We start from the raw sequence: 14031 nt of genomic DNA on the forward strand, positions 1-14031 counted from the left end.
TTTATTGGAGTTTTACAAAAGAAAAAAAAAATAAAAATTCACAGAATAGAAAGCCATAGATAAAAATATACATTACAAAAAAGAAAACACAAAAAATACACACAAAAAAACAGCTAATTAAGAAAAAAGAAGTTTGAAAAAAGAAATAAAACAAATCCATTTTTCCCAGTATCCTCAAATTCATATACTTATGTTCTTGACCTCCTCACACCTCCCCCCTTTTGTGTTCCCATTTACATACTTAATTCAGCAAATTCTTACCCTTTTTCAAATATTTTAACTTTATACCATAACATATTATACGTCGATATTTTCAACCATTTATCAATACATTTTTTACATAATTTTATTAACTTTTGTCACTAATTACCACTTATTACCAATCCAAGCATAATTTTAACATTCATTAATTTTACAGTATTTCTGAAGATAGTCTTTAAATTTCTTCCAGTCTTCTTCCACCATCTCTTCTCCCAGGTCTCGGATTCTGCCAGTCATTTCCGCCAATTCCATATAGTCCACACACACACCTCTTATCCCCACCTTTCCTTACGGTCTATGGAGGCAGTAGTCTTTCACCCCTTCTCACGCTTCTGACTTATGTATCTTCCAGAGGGGTAAATACCACTGTTAGTTTGCAATGCAACACGAAGAACAAAGAACCTCATAGCATCTGAAAGACTAGCACACATATTGTGGCACTTACTCAGGTCTTATCCTCAGTTGCACGCAAATACACATACATCCAGATATATATGCACCTTGGGGGTGTAAGCAACGTGGTCAAAAGGAAATAAAATGCAAAAAGTACACCTAATTCCATTAGAGCTTGAATGCATGCAAAACAAGCATAGTAGAATCTTGCTCTGCTCTTCTCCAGTCCCATTCTCAACTCAGTCTCATACCATTCTTTTTTCCCCACCCTGCTATGCAAATCTGATAGTAAAGGTAAAGACTATGCTAATTTCTTTTCCTTCCTATAACCCCCTCTTTCAGTTCTGAACATAGCTGTCAACTTTCAGATTTGAAAATAAGGGATCAGCAGCCTCAAAAATTAGGGATCAGCATCCTCACCTGTCCCGGGGACAGTCTACGGGATATCTAACAATCCAGGATAGCAGCGGGAAGCAGCAGGAAACAGCACTGGAATAAGGGAATTTCCCGCAAAAAAAATTGAAGGTTGACAGCTATGGTTCTGAAAATCCAAATTTTGTGACTAGGATAACTTAAAACAGAGGCATAAATTCAGTGTCTGATTACTTGTCAATGAAATTAATTAAATAACTCATTGTGGACATTCTTTCTTCTTTGGCGATCACTCATAGCTGAGTAAGATTGTCTTTCATGAACACAGTTTTAACAGTGAGTCCGTAAGTGACTGTTGAGGCCAATTCTGGATCCACACATCCTTCCACAGTGGGGACATTTCCAGGCAGGAGACAATCACAGTGAGGGTTTGCCAAACATGCCTTCCTCTTAGCATGTTTCTCCCTTTTTGTCCTGAGTTCAAGCATCTTTGAAGCCCATTACACCTTTGGTAAAGGCTGTTCTCTAATTGGTGCACTCGCAGGCCAGTGTTTCCCAGTTGTTGGTGTTTATACTATAGTGGTACCTCGGGTTACAGATGCTTCAGGTTACAGACTCCGCTAACCCAGAAATAGTACCTCGGGTTAAGAACTTTGCTTCAGGATGAGAACGGAAATCATGTGGCGGCGGCACAGCAGCAGTGGGAGGCCCCATTAGCTAAAGTGGTACCTCAGGTTAAGAACAGTTTCAGGTTAAGAATGGACCTCCAGAATGAATTAAGTTATTAACTCAAGGTCCCAAAACCATTCAAAAACCAAGGCATGGCTTCTGATTGGCTGCAGGAGCTTCAAGCGGAAGCCGCGTCAGACATTCATCTTCTGAAAAACATTCGCAAACCGGAACACCTACTTCCGGGTTTGCAGCATTTGGGAGCCGATTTGTTTGACATCTAAGCCGTTCAAGAACCAAGGTACCACTGTACATTATTTTAGATTTGCCTTGAGAGGGTCTTCAAACCTCTTTTGTTGACCACCAGCATTGTGCTTCCCTTTTAAATTTTGGAATAGAGCAGTCGCTTTGGAAGACTATAATCAGGCATCCGAACAACACAACCAGTTCAACAAAGTTGATGTTGAAGAATCATCATTCTGGACATAACCGCTGATTAACACTCAGAGCTCACTTGCTCTTGCTCTCACTCACAGCTTTCACCTGGGCCCTTTGACTCCTGAGACAAGTTGCCCTCCATTCTGTTCTGTCTTCCTTTCTCCTAATAATAAATCATATAGGTTGCCACCATATCCCCTAAGGGACAATTCGCTTTGGAGTCACCCAACAGTGGTTAGGGAATATACACTCTCCTCTAGAACTAGGGTGTCAGGTTTCACTCTGGCAGTGAGGATGTTATCAGTTCCTCAGTAGTGGGAACTCTCATTGGGGTGATGGCACACTGCAGTTGTGTTTGTTGCTTCTACAGTTCTACAGTTCATTTATACACATAGCTGCAGTATTCCAAGTGCAACTGCTAAGCTATCTAGACCAGTAAAAAATACGGGAGGGGTACAGCATGAAAAAGGGACGTGGGTGGCGCTGTGGGTTAAACCACAGTTTACATGCCGTTCACTCTTGTATGTGGCCATATTTCCTCGCTAACCATCAATTGCTACTTTCTATCCAACCTTTTAAGGGACACGGGTGGCGCTGTGGGTTAAACCACAGAGCCTAGGCCTTGCTGATCAGAAGGTTGGCGGTTCGAATCCCCGCAATGGGGTGAGCTCCCTTTACTCGGTCCCTGCTCCTGCCAACCTTGCATTTCGAAAGCACGTCAAAGTACAAAGAGATAAATAGGTACCGCTCGGGTGGGAAGGTAAACGGTGTTTCTGTGTGCTGCTCTGGTTCGCCAGAAGCAGCTTAGTCATGCTGGTCACATGACCCGGAAGCTGTATGCTGGCTCCCTCAGCCAATAAAGCGAGATGAGCGCCGCAATCCCAGAGTTGGCCATGACTGGAGATAAAAGTAATGTTTTACATTGCTCTAGCTTTCAACAAGGCAATTTTTGCAAAGCCTATTGTTCTAAATCATGCTTCAGGTAATCAATTTCAATTATATGGAGTTCAGTTACCATCTGAGCAAACAACAAAGTGGTTATTCATGACCCGGAAGCTGTACGCCAGCTCCCTCGGCCAATAAAGCGAGATGAGCGCCACAACCCCAGAGTCGGCCACGACTGGACCTAATGGTCAGGGGTCCCTTTACCTTTACTTTACAGCATGAAAAAGCTCCCAAATTCAATCTTGGGCATCTCCAGTTAGGTCTGGGAATGCAGCTTGAAACTCTGGAGAGCCATTGCAAAGCAGTCTCAACAATACTGAGTACTACATGTTTGACTTGGCATATAAGGCAATTTCCTTGGAGTGGCAGTGGCTCACTAAGAGTAGGGGTTGAGAACCTGTGACTGTCCTGAAGTTCTCAGACTGCAGCTCCCATCAGCCCCAGCCAGCATGGCCAATGGCTGCATATGATGGGAGTTGTAGTCCAACAGACCCTGGTGGTGCCACAGCTTCCCTAGTCCTGCTTTAAGAACTTGGGCATGGTTATATTTCCTCGGTTAAGCTTAGATCAGTTTGCTTTACTCTATCACCAAGCTAAGTATATGACCCCACCAGATTTAGAATGGTGATTCAGATACAGTGGTCATTAATAAAGGCCTGAGTTTAAATAAATGTAAATGAATCAACCAAAGGCTGGAATCTTCAAGGACCCTTATCTAGTATAATTTAAATCAATGTGATTTTCTTTGAACTAAATGTGTTTGGGATTGAGATGTGAGCATGTAAGGTCAGGCACACTCCTTGGCTACCATCCTCGAACTGCTCCATTTCAATAAACCCTATTGATTTATCTGGAGCGCGGGGCTTGAGTGCAGTGGTTACAGATTGGGACATAACATTTAATTATGAAACGGGCACATGAATAAAGAATGCTGTAGACTTTGATGGTTGTAAAGCTGTTATCCACTGCCACTTCTTGGACAGCAATTATTTTCAAAAGATTTATTAATTCTTGCTCTCTCACTTTAACAGTCCACAAAGCGTCAGTTTTATAGCCTCGCCAAAAGTTTGAAGATGGCGCAAGCCAGTGTGGGTCCCTGTTCCAATGGTTTTTAAATACCCCTTTTCCTTGTTTATATTTAATAAGTGTATGTTAAAAGGTAAAGGAACCCCTGACCATTAGGTCCAGTCGTGACCGACTCTGGGGTTGCGGCGCTCATCTCAGTTTATTGGCCGAGGGACCCGGCATACAGCTTCCGGGTCATGTGGCCAGCATGACTAAGCCACTTCTGGCAAACCAGAGCAGCGCACAGAAACAGAGCGGTACCTATTTATCTACTTGCACTTTGACGTGCTTTCAAACTGCTAGGTTGGCAGGAGCAGGGACCGAGCAACGGGAGCTCACCCCGTCGCGGGGATTTGAACCACCGACTTTCTGATCGGCAAGCCCTAGGCTCTGTGGTTTAACCCACAGTGCCACCGCGTCCTATGTGTATGTTAACTTGCACTAAAAGGATATTTAAGTTTGGTAAGCTGGGCAATTCTTTTTTAACCACTCTGTTACAGTGAGATGTTCTTTTGACATGTCCAAGAGACAACTTGGCTGAAAGAGGGGGTTTGTATGTGATATTTTCTAATATTCTTCAGCAGCTGTGCCAGATAATCATTTGGTTCCACACACCTTCTCAATCCCCAGAGAAGTCAAAGAAGCCCTGCCAGGTATCTTCAAACTTACCCAGATCTTTTATTTTAATGTAAGTACCTTTCCCATCAACCAAAAGCACCCAGAAGTCACAGGACCAGCAGTTTATGCCCAGTCCCATTTGAACTCTGGTTTTTGCATGATCAGCATCTTAAGCTTTTCAAGGTTGTTATTTGTACACTTTAAAATCTCGTGCTTATAGCAGTCCCCTGTTATATCAAAAAGAAAATAGTAAATCCTACACCAGTGAGGAAAAGCACAGTGTCTGCTAATTGCAGTCTTCAAAATGCTGAAGTCACTGGAATTATTTTAGATATATATAGTTTGACGATCTGATGTTAACTGCATTTAGAAATGCAGAACCAGACATTCTAAAAAGTATTTTAAGTTAAATATGTCTAATGAGAAATGGAGTCGAATAAGCATTTTCAATTAAAATGTTAACATTCAGAATATGCTTCTTATTTCTATGGGCTATAATCTAATGCAGAGTATATTTGAGCCCATAGGTATTTTTTCTGTTTATTAACCTTTTTTCTGTTATTCTAGTAATAGATACAAATTTATTAGAAATGATTGAGCATTTGATAAGCACTACGTTTATCAAAAGGAAAATACAATATCTTAATAGAAGATTCCTTCTATAAATATACTTAATCTCTCCTCCTGAGGTTTCCAACAGCTGGTAATTTGAGTATAAAATACAGTACATTAAAACACTCCCTCTAGCCTGTGCCATTTCATATTCCAAGTGGTCTGCAGTAAAGGGCTCAGGAGCTTCAACTTCTTTCCCTTCCCCAGTCATTGCTACTGTCATTTAATTTGTTTATTTTTAAAAGTGTCTAAAGGAGACCTTGTCCATCCAAAGTATTAGGGGGAAGGGTATTCTAGGCGCCAAGATTGCTGCTCTTTATCTCTGTGCTGTCGATAGCAAGGCAAAGTCTCAGACATGACAAAGCCACGGGGGGGAAGGTGCGTTCTCCCAAGTGTGTAAGAGCCAGTAAACTTCGATGGAGCCCTGCAATTATTTGCTATGGAGAAGCACAACACTGCAATTTGCTGTTACATTGGTACCTCGGGTTAAGAACTTAATTCGTTCCAGAGGTCCGTTCTTAACCTGAAACTGTTCTTAACCTGAAGCACCACTTTAGCTAATGGGGCCTCCTGCTGCTGCCACGAAATTTCTGTTCTCATCCTGAAGCAAAGTTCTTAACCTGAGGTACTATTTCTGGGTTAGCGGAGTCTGTAACCTGAAGCGTCTGTAACCTGAAGCCTACGTAACCCGAGGTACCACTGTATTGTGAGGCTTGAGGTAGCGACAGGACACACAGTTAAAGGAGGTGGAAGAGGAGTCTTTGAGGAGAGGCAAAGGGGTGGAATGCCCCAACTTTTGTAAAATGTTTGGGAACTAATGTTGCTCATTTTATGCAAGACCCTGAAAATACAGTGGTACCTCGGGTTAAGTACCGTACTTAATTCGTTCTTTTATGAAAGTGGGTTAGTGGAGTCTATAACCTGAAGCGTATGTAACCTGAGGTACCACTGTACACATGTTATCCCTACATGTCACATTTTGGGGAAACCTTTGGCCCTCCAGACGTTGCTGATCTAAAACTCACATCATCCCTGATAGTTGGGCCATGCCTCCTAGGACTGACAGGAATTCAGCAAAATAAGGAGGATTCAAGGTTACCCAATCCTGCCTTGCAAAGTCAAGATACACAGTAGGGCAATGTGACCTATCTATTAGGACTAACCAAACAAACATAATGAACAAGCTTTTAAGAGCTCTGAATCAGGCCGGATATTAAGCAAAATTAGGCGGCAGTGCGGAGGAGAAAATGTTGGGGCGGGTGGGAGCTGGCATAATATTAAAGCCCAAACATATGCAGACTGAAACAGGCTTCAAATGGATTCCACGAATTGTTGTGCCGCCTTGGATTAGATTAGCTTCTGCGAAGTGCTGAACAGATTTTCAAGTTGTCCTGTGGGCTCTTGTAACAGAGAAACAAACATGCTCAGTTCCTGATCTCGCAGTTACTCAGATCTGCCTATTCAGAACACGCAGGTCCTGTAGAAGTCATACAAAATAAACAGAGAGAATATGTTTGCAAAGCTGGAAATTAAATTTTAGGTCATCAGTAGGTAAAAAGTGGGGGACGAGGGTGGCGCTGTGGGTTAAACCACAGAGCCTAGGACTTGCCGATCACAAGTTCGGCGGTTCGAATCCCCGCGATAGGGTGAGCTCCCGTTCCTCGGTCCCAGCTCCTGCCAACCTAGCAGTTCGAAAGCACCTCAAAGTGCAAGTAGATAAATAGGTACCGCTCTGGCGGGAAGGTAAACGGCGGTGGTTCGCCAGAAGCAACTTAGTCATGCTGGCCACATGACCCGGAAGCTGTACGTCGGCTCCCTCGGCCAGTAAAGTAAGATGAGCGCCACAACCCCAGAGTCGGTCACGACTGGACCTAATGGTCAGGGGTTCCTTTACCTTTAGTGAATAGAAACTGTTACCAACTTAGACTAAAACCTAGTGGTTGGTATTAAAAAAAAAGTGTTCAGGAGTTTTTCTTCCTTCTAGAAACAAAGCTTTGCAGGTTAAGGATTCAATATTGTGTATAAGCAGCAATGTAACATTAATCACTTTTCAGTTAATATTTCCTTGCTCAATAAAGTGCTCTGCTCTGTATGCCCAATTATGCCATAAACCACCAATTGTACTAAGCACCTAGTAACATGAGAGTATACTACAAACATCCCAACACACAACTGAACATGCTTTATAGAAAAATAAACTGAACGACCATCATAATCAGCATCCTGAAAAATTGGCAACACATACAAAGCTGTAAAGTCCACAGGGTAGCATGCAGAGGGCATAATATTTCTCATGCCTTCTTCAAGATCCAGTATTTTTTTATCTAGCAGTGTTTTTATTCAGCTTTTCACTTTATCTGCATTAAGTATTGAATTAAAACAATGATTTATTTTTTTTAAAGCACACTCTTGAAAATGGTGAGTTTTGCCTGCAACAGAGGTGACCAACCTGTTGCAGGACTAAAACACTAATAATTCTGCCAAGGGGAAGTGGCAGATCAAATTGATGGACGATGCTGAAATGGCAAAACTTAGTGGAAGAGTAAGAAACCAAGAAGAAAGAACTTTTAACGAAGAATGGGGAAGATCTGTAGCTTACCCTGGTGAATACTTGAGGTTCCCGACCCCTATGGTTGTAATTCGTGGGCTGTCATTTAATTTTATCCTGATTCTAATTTTTAAGCTGTATTTTAATCAATTGTTTGATTGTGTTTTAATGTATTTGATATTTGATGTTAGCCCCCTTGAGCCCAGTCTTGGCTGGGGAGGACGGGGTATAAATAAAAAATTATTTTACTTTACTTACTTATTTGAAAAATCATTATAAACAGCTAAATTCATTAGCAAGATTAATTTAAAGCAAGCGGTTAAATGTATTTATTAAGGAAAACAGGGAATAACTAATAACTGGAATTAAGTCAGAGATGCAGTAATGAAAATGAAAACATAAGAAACTACAGAAAGGGGGACGGAAGTCAAACTCTGTATTTTTTATTGGAAAGTCTGATTAGTGTGGATTATTGTTAAAATTTTCAAAAAAATAAACAAATATTATAAATAAATAAATAAATAAATAAAATAAAACACTAATCATTCTTGGGGTGGAGGGCAGAGATTTTCATTTATTTTCTTCTGCTGCTGCCACTGTTGTATAAATATTCTCATGCCGGTCCAAAGAACCCTGCATACAGCTGCAAAGGATAATCTCTGCACAGTCACCCGTACAACAGATTTTGGGATTACAGGAACCTCAAAGTAAAGCAAACTCAGAAGTGGGGCCAAAGTTCAAAACGTTTGGGGAAAAACACTGCTTTAGAAGGGCTAGGCTATCCCAATGGCTGAAATGCTAAGCATGCTTAGGCACCATTTCCTATTTATCCCAATCTTTCCCCCAAAGAGCTATACAGTGATACCTCAGGTTACATACGCTTCAGGTTACAGACTCTGCTAACCCAGAAATAGTACCTCAGATTAAGAACTTTGCTTCAGGATGAGAACAGAAATTGTGCTCCAGCGGCACGGCAGCAGCGGGAGGCCCCATTAGCTAAAGTGGTGCTTCAGGTTAAGAACAGTTTCAGGTTAAGTATGGACCTCCGGAACGAATTAAGTACTTAACCCGAGGTACCACTGTAGGTAGTATTTGGTTATTTATTTTTATTTGCATATTTATAATCTGCACTTTCATAAAAGAAAAGAAAATCACCAAAAAACATTCATTAAAACATAAATAAAAGCAGCAATGAAACAATGAATCAGTACAAATTGCTCAACAGGAGAAAATTGCATATTTATGGTAAAGTATTGCAGGGAATGTTACTGAAGTTAATTTAGCTCTGCCACTGCGATGTAGTGAGTGGAGCATGGCACAAGGACTGGGGAGACCAAAGTTCAACTTTCCACGCAGCTGTGAAACTCACTGGGTGATCTTGGTCCATTCAACAACTCCTAGCCTGGCCTACCTCACAGGGTTGTTGGGAGGGATAACATGGTGCAGAAGGCACAGTGTATATCACAATGAGTCGCCTGGAGAAAAGGCTGGATATAACTGGAATAAGGAATGAATCAAGGAATGAACATGTATTCTCACACCAAGCCTCTGAGCTAGGCTAGTCTGAGAAAAAAACGATTGTTCCAATGTCAACCAGTAAAGTTTGTGGCTGATTAGGAATTTGAAGCTAGGTTCACATCTAAAAACAACAAAATCCAGGATTGTGGGGAGCATTTTAGAACTAGAAAAGATGCATAAAGGGCAACACATAATTGTCTGAAATTTGCAACGGCAAGATGGAGTGAGAGCTACTCACTTAAATGGCTTTTAATGGGGGATGACAGTCTGTCAACAGCAGCCACTTGCCATGTGTGTGATATCCAAAATCTCCAGGACCAGCAGTCCTGGGGAGCAACAGCAGGAAAGGTTATTGCCTTCAGGGCTTTCTGGAAAAGGTGTGTGGTTGGCCATTGTAGAGGAACAGAATTCTGGACCGATCCAGGTGGACTATTATGTCCTGTGCATCAAATAATAGATGCAACAAACTTTAAAATACAGACATTCAGTACAAAACACCTTGCTATATAGAGCGGCATGATAAATCATCGCTGGCATGAGGGGGGGGGGGAGATGGGAAGCTGGAGGGAGTTAACATAGAACGGATAGCATCATGATCTTTCAAAGGAATGAAACTGAACTCTTTAAAGTCCTGGATGATGAAGAAAAGAGTGCTTCAGGGTAACTGCAGTGTTGAAACTTGTTCCCTTTTATCAGTTTAGGGCAGTAAAATTATAAGTGAGTGTTCAGAGCAAGGCTGATCTTGGCGGCCGTTTAAAAGCCTTGGCTCCATTGCCAATTTACTCAAAGTGAGAACACACATCGCCTTAATTAAAATAGTTTTTTAATTATTATTTAGGAGGTTTTGAGGTACGAAAGGATCGCAAAGCCTTTTTATTGACAGCACAGCGTTCTTTTTTTAATTTCCATATGCTTTAGTCTCTTTTAAGGAGAATGTGATCATTTTATCAAGAGGGCAGTGTGTGTACTTTTTTTTCAAATATTAGCTCATTAAGTAAAGAGAAATGGTCATTTATATTAAATGTGCATACCAAAGGCACAACTCCTGGTTTCTGCACTTCTTGAAGGCATCTTAATTTTTAAAAAAGAAGAGTTTGTTTTCCTGCTTGTGTTTTACATTTATTTTCCTGGTTCCGACAGCCATTAAGAATGGCAATTTACTGTTGGACCTATTTGGATCACTTAAAGGTAAAGGGACCCCTGAACATTAGGGCCAGTCGTGGCCGACTCTGGGGTTGCGGCGCTCATCTCGCTTTATTGGCTGAGGGAGCCGGCATACAGCTTCCGGGTCATGTGGCCAGCATGACTAAGACGCTTCTGGCGAACCAGAGCAGCGCACGGAAACGCCGTTTACCTTCCCGCTAGAGTGGTACCTATTTATCTACTTGCACTTTTGACGTGTTTTCGAACTGCTAGGTTGGCAGGAGCAGGGACCGAGCAACGGGAGCTCACCCCGTCGCAGGGATTTGAACCGCCGACCTTCTGATCGGCAAGTCCTAGGCTCTGTCGTTTAACCCACAGTGCCACCCGCGTCCCTTACTGATCACTTATTATTTTTTAATACTATGGCATCACATCTGCCCATAGGCCAGTCCTACTATTCACATGCAGCTGTGGTCCTGCTTGCAAGCTTCCCGTGGGCATCTGGTTGGCCAGTAGAAGATGCTGAACCTCATGTCAATGTCCAGATCTGCCAGGGTATTGCATTCATTTTAACAGGGATATAACAAGAGTGACTTTGCAGCCCAATCTGCTACATGCTTTATTATGAAGCAAGGAGGAGTATATTAATCAAATTATGATGTTTAGAATCATCACTTAATTCCATAATTCATGATATGAAGTTACTAACAAGAATTCTTTCAAAGTGTTAATTCTATCATGCAATAGCAAGCTATCACTCAGCTTCGGAACACATTTTAAAAAGCAAAGCCTGACTAGCTTTTCAGATACCTTTTAACTGAGTACCTTTCTAAAGAATGCCTGAACTGATAGTATAATTTTGAAGTCTTGCTTATTTTCTTATATTTTACTCCAAGAAGACCCATTTTTAAAAAAATGTGATCACATGGAGATCCCAAGATGAAATTTTGCAGGTAGCTCTTAAAAATATTAATCAATACTTTTTTTGGAATTGTTAAACCACATTGATTTTTAATCACTTTTTAAATTTTGTAACTTAAATTTAAAATTTAAAGTAAGCCCACTATGTGACATATCATATTACAACCCATTAAGTTCTGAAGAGGTTGGTGTTTTTAGTTTTGACGTATCTCAATTCTGCGCTGAGCTTTTTTGTGTAGGCCAAAATTGTCATTTTTTTTGAATTTTCAAATCCTCATAACTCTCAAACAGGATGAGATAAAAAATTTAAATTGTAGATTTAAAGTTAGTTTTGATCATTCAACAAGTGTACAAAATATTAAGAAAATTGGATGACATGAGGTAAAAAAGTTGGATCACTTGATGACCCATAGAATCAGTATACTGGAAATAAATTTAAGTGCCCCTTGAAAACGTATTAAGCGGGGGGGTGTGTGTGTGTGATATTGCTCATGTCCCCAATTCCAATTTCTCCGTAAAATAATCTCTTGTAGATTTCACTATAAAAATGTACCACTGCTAATTGTTCAAACAAACATTCACGATGCATTCAAAGTGATTTATCCCTAGATCTGGGGAAAGCATAAAACACAATTATCCTACATATCTGCCTTTGCGCTAAAGTGAATTAAGGATTGCCAACCATAATCCTACAAAGGTTTACACAATTTTGCCCTTATAAAGATGGGCTTGGTGGTGCACGAAACACCTCTGCTGAACACTTGATCAGCTACCAAAGAAAAAATCCCATTTCTGCTGTATACAAATTAACTCAAATTTAAAACGAACCTTTTGTGTCTTATTTCCCCATCTTATTGTATTTAATACACCACCCTTTCCTTCAGAATTTTAACTGGTTGCATCGGAAATCAAAATGAGTTCCACTTTAGTGTTTGGAAGTGCTAACTTGAGTCAAGTTCCTTCAGTCCTTGAAGAACATGAATAAAGTGGTAACACTGGTTATGTACTTAATTTGTTCCGGAAGTCCGTTTTTAACCTGAAACTGTTCTTAACCTGAAGCACCACTTTAGCTAATGGGGCCTCCCGCTGCTGCTGGAGCACGATTTCTGTTCTCATCCTGAAGCAAAGTTCTTAACCCGAGGTACTATTTCTGGGTTAGCAGAGTCTGTAACCTGAAGCGTATGTAACCCGGGGTACCACTGTATATAACCATTTCAGTCCAACTCTTGCAGATATTGTCACATATGGTTACTACAGAGGTAAGCGTGAACGGAGTTTTCCAAAGGCAATTTGTTAATTTTAAGTCCCACCAAATGCCGCTATTTTGCCCAGGCTGCTTGTAGTCAGCACCTCCCCGAACCGTAAAAGTGCTGCTTTTTGGATCCAACAGGTTGTAGTAAGTGGCTTATGGTTATACTGGTTTCCAATTATGATGAGAAGGATAAAGGACATATGCAAGATACTGAAGCTTTGCCCATGTTCATTGGCAATTGCATTTACCCTCTTGTTGGCTTCGGTTTCTATCAAGAATCACCACATACTTTGCAAAACCCCCAGGTTGAATCTGAAGTTGACCTCCCGCTTACAGACGCTGTTTTACGACTCACACGGCATTATCAGGCAAGAGTGAAATCAAGTCATTGAGCTGCTTGTGGTGGTATAGAAATACTTCTATATACAGTGGTGCCTCGGGTTACATACGCTTCAGGTTACAGCCTCCACTAACCCAGAAATAGTACCTCGGGTTAAGAACTTTGCTTCAGGATGAGAACAGAAATCGCACAGCGGTGGCGCAGCGGCAGCAGGAGGCCCCATTAGCTAAAGTGGTGCTTCAGGTTAAGAAGAGTTTCAGGTTAAGAACGGACCTCCAGAACGAATTAACTACTTAACCCAAGGTACCACTGTATACAAATTTATACACAAAATTGCTAATGATCTACCTATTTTCACTCTCTGCAAGAGTATGTGTGGTTCATTAGTAATGGCTATTTCCCTCCTGGTCACAGTTCTTTAGCCATTTCCTTAATTAAGGTGTGTTGCACAATGAACATACTGCTCAGTTCCTCATTCAGTCAATGGAATAAACATAGAGCAGGTTTCGAAGTTGGGCGAGTGTACTTCTGCTCACAAAAAAAGGCTTTCAGTCTTCACCTACAGAAATCCCCCCCCTATGTTGTGGGGTGGTCTCCAAATTCTGTGGTTTATATTAAGGGTAGAGAGCTGGAGGGAGGAAAGGAAGGTGCAGCCCCATTCTACATTGCTCTGCTCACAGGCTGAATTTGATACAACCAATACTATGCCTAAGATGCCTAATATTATGCCTAACAGCAATCAGCTTCAGAAAGTTGGAGGGCCTTCTATTAACTAAGTGGAACGGACTACAGCCAAACAAAAATTCATGCTGGTGGAATATTTTTAACGCTGTGTTGTTATACTGTTGTAACCCATCACGGGACCAAGAGTTTCTGAGGCACTTACAGCTACATACTGAAGCACCGTTCTAAGAACTTTCAAAAACTTTAACGGGA

The sequence above is a fragment of the Podarcis filfolensis genome, assembly GCF_964270895.1.
Source record: "Podarcis filfolensis genome assembly, chromosome: 2".
NCBI classification, from domain to species: domain Eukaryota; kingdom Metazoa; phylum Chordata; class Lepidosauria; order Squamata; family Lacertidae; genus Podarcis; species Podarcis filfolensis.